Raw genomic sequence first — 4018 nt, 5'->3', positions numbered from 1 at the left:
CATCTCTTTCACAAGTGGGTGCAAGTTTCTAGGTTCACAGTTGAATTAATGCAGTTATAGAGTATTGAACTCAGTATAAGCCCTATAAGACATAAAATTGAATGAGTTTTTAACCTTTAACAAAGATCTCCATTTCATTTTAAAATATATTGTTTCTTACAGAAAGACTCATTGTTTTTGCTAATAACACTTAGATGTTCGTGCATGAGTCTCTCATCTGTATGTATCTGATTATTACTAGTCATGGTTACTTGCCCTCAATCCTTGGCACCTGTGTACAGATATAAAGTCATTGGGTACATTTCAATGGTAATGTTTATCACCTCTACTAATTAACATGATATAAATTTTTATGCTTCATCCTAAAATATAACTAATTACTTTAATTTTTTGATTTTTTTGTCTGTATATCACACAGAACATCCCAATCTTATTCATCTATATACCCATTTCCCAGATGGCACCCTCCCATAGCAACCCCTCCACACTAGATCCATTTTACTCTGTCTTCCCAGCTACTGTCTGCTATGTTATCAGCACCCCCAGTGGTTCCCCAGTACTTGTCCATCCAGTGAATCTAGTCAGCCTATCGAAAGGCCTTTGTTTAAGGAAGGTCAGCTATTCCTCATCTAGCAGCATTCACTTGTCAATATTCCTTTAGCTAGATTGGGGTCTGCTGTTCATTTTCCCAGTTCTATGCTGTGTTAGTATCTGGGAGTCTCTTCAGCCACCCTGGCCAACAACTCAAATAAAGGTATCTCCTATCTGTCATTGTTGCCTGTTATGTAGCCTTTAGTTATACATATGGACTCTTAAAAACTATATTGGCCCCTTTAATCTTTGGTTATACTTTCCTTTTGGGGTGTTTAAGGCCATACAGTTGGCCTAGATAAACCACTTTATTTTTACTCTTAAGGTCATTTGAGGATCTGTTCCTCAGGGGTCACATGGGCTTGGGAGGAGCTCCTGGCTCCTTTCTTTTACCAGTTCCATCTATGTGAAGATAAGTCAAAGGTCCTACTTGATCATGGCTGGCTTAGCTTGGAAGCGTGGAGGAAATTTTTCCTCTGTTGACCCTCCTCTTTGTAGACTGGACAATGGTTCATGTCCATCTTGTGGGGTCTCCACGGCCTCCTTGATTAAGAGGGCAGGTGACTAACCACAGTCACAGGGCATTTTGAGAGATGCTTATAGTCCCCTGGAACAAGTCGACCTAGGAGGGCAGGGAGCAAAAACTGTCTTTTATGCCCCTCTGACCAAATTAGTATATGCCTCAAAGTATGCCTGTTAAACATCCAAGAAGGTTAGTTCCACCAGTCTGGTACTTTTAATTACCATGTGCCATGTAGATAAATCTTGGGAAAAGACCAGTTGTTCTCAGATAAACCTTGCCTAGACATATATTTCTTAGTTGTATGTATAGTTTGTCAGTAGGTTGTTGGGGTAATATGGTTCCCTCTGGTTTTTAAAACTAGCTAGGCATTATTTATCTCGCACATTGTCTAACCCTTCCATCATGGATTCCCCATTTAAAGTGCCCTCTTTTTTTCTCATTTCTCCCTTAATAATACCTTTCTCCTATGGTTCTATCTCTCTTGCTCTTGTACACTCCCTTTATCCCTTAGGTTCCTTGTATATCTTTCCTTTCCCCCTCCCTTAAAATAACCCAAATTGTATCTGTATCTCCTTTATTAATGTCTGTTTCCTACTGTTTTTCTCTTTCAGATTCTTTCTTTTCCTTTACCTACCTGGTTCCTTTCCTTTATCCTGGTTCTTGTAGTTATATCTGGATACATACTCATTTATCAGAATTTGGTGCTAGGGTCCACATATGAGGGAGAACATATGTTGAATTTTTTCTGAGTCTGTGTTACTTCACTTAGTATAACAGTTTCTAGTTCCATCCATTTACCAGCAAATTTCATGATTTCATCTTTCTTTACAGCTGAGTAAAACTCCATTGTATAAATGAACCACATTTTCATTATCCACTCATCAGTTAAGGGATACTTAAGTTACTTATGTCTCTTAGCTATTGTGAATAGAGCAGCAACAAACATGGATGTACAAGTTTCTCTGCAATAGGATGAGTTCTTTGGGTATATGCCTAGGAGGGTATAAGTGGGTCAAATGGTAGGTTCATTTCTAGTTTTTTAAGAGTTCTCTACACTGCTTTCCATAGGGGTTGAACAAATTTGCAGCCCAACCACCAGTGAATGAGCATTCCTCTTTTGTTTTCATTTGTTTTCTTGATCTTAGCCAGTCTGTGACTGGTAAGATGAAATGTTAAAGTCATTTTAATTTGTGTTTTCCTAATTACTAGTGATGTTGAACATCTTTTAAGATGCTTCTTAGCCATCTTTATTTCTTCTTTTGACAACTCTCCGTTGAGCTCATTAGTCCATTTTTTAATTCGGTTACTTCCTTCCTTGATTATTCATTTTTTTAGTTCATTATATATTCTGGATGTTAAACCTCTGTCTGATGTGTGGCTGTGAAGATTTTCTCCCATTCTGTGGGTCTTCTCTCAAATTCCCTGATCGCCTCCTTTGATGTACAGAAGATTTTAGTTTAATGATGCCCCAGTTGTTGATTCTTCACCATTTTTCCTGAACAATTGATGTCTGGTTTACAAAATCCTTTCTTATATCTATATCTAGTATGTTTTTACCAATGTTTTCTTCTAAGAGTTTCAGAGATTCAGGCTTTAAATTAAGACCTTGGATCTATTTGGAATTGGCTTTTGTGCACGGTCTAAAATAAGGGTTTAGTTTAATTCTTCTACAGGTGGAGATGCAGTTTTGCCAGAACCATTTGCTGAACATGATGTCTTTCCTCCAGTGAATGTTCTTGGCCCCTTTGTCAAATATCAGGCAGTTGAAATTTCAAGTACTCATATTTGGGTCTTCAATTTTGTTCCATTGATCTATGGGTCTATTTTTGTGCCAATACCATGTTGTTTTTAGGACTATAGCTCTGTAATATAGTTTAAAATCTGGTATAGTAATCCTTCTGGCAGTGCTCTTAGTCCTCAGGGTTGCTCTGGCTGTCTGAGGTCTTTTGTGCTTCCATATAAATATTAATATGAATTTTTCCAAATCTATGAAAAGTGTCATAGGGATTTTGATTGGCATTGCATTGAATCTATAAACGTTTTTTGGTAGGATGATCATTTTTACAGTATTAATTCTTCCAATCCATGGGCGTGGGAGGTCCTTCTATCTTCTGATGTCTTCCTCAATCTCTTTCTTTAAAGATTTAAAATTTTCATTGTAGAGGTCTTTAATATCTTTGGTCAGGTTTATTCTGAGATATTTTATTTTTTTGCAGCTATTGTGAAGGGGAGTTTTTCCATGTACTCTTTCTCTGATTGCTTGTTATTGATATATAGAAAGGCTTCTGACTTGTGTAGATTAATTTTGTAACCTGCCGCTTTACTGAACAAATTAAAAATTTCCAGGAGTTTTCTGGTGTAATTTTTGGCATCTCTTAGATATCATATCATCTGCAAAAAGGGATAATTTGATCTCTTCTTTTCCAATTATTACTCCTTTAATTTCTTTCTCATGTCTTATTGCTCTTGCAAGAGTTTCAAGCACTGTTAAAGAGGAGTGGAAATAGTGGACAGCCTTGTCTCGTTCCTGATTTCAATGGGAATGCTTCCAATTTTTCTCCATTTAGAATGATGTTGGTTGTGGGTTTGTTATATATGGCTTTTATTATGTTGAGGTATGTTCCCTCCAGTCCAATTCCCTCTAGGACTTTGAACATAAATGCATGTTGAATTTTGTCAAAGGCGTTTTCTGTATCTATTGAGATGACCATGTGGTTCTTGTCTATGAGATCATTTAGATGATTCATAATGTTTATTGACTTATGTATATTGAACCACGCCTGCATCTCTGGAACAAAGCCAACTTGATGATGGTGGATGACCTTTTTGATGTGTGTCTGTATGCAGTTTGCGAGTATCTTGTTGAGAATTTTTTCATCTATGTTCATTAAGAATATGGGTCTA

The sequence above is a fragment of the Nannospalax galili genome, unplaced genomic scaffold, assembly GCF_000622305.1.
Source record: "Nannospalax galili isolate Female #2095 unplaced genomic scaffold, S.galili_v1.0 scaffold583, whole genome shotgun sequence".
NCBI classification, from domain to species: domain Eukaryota; kingdom Metazoa; phylum Chordata; class Mammalia; order Rodentia; family Spalacidae; genus Nannospalax; species Nannospalax galili.
Note: the sequence above shows the minus strand (reverse complement) of the source record.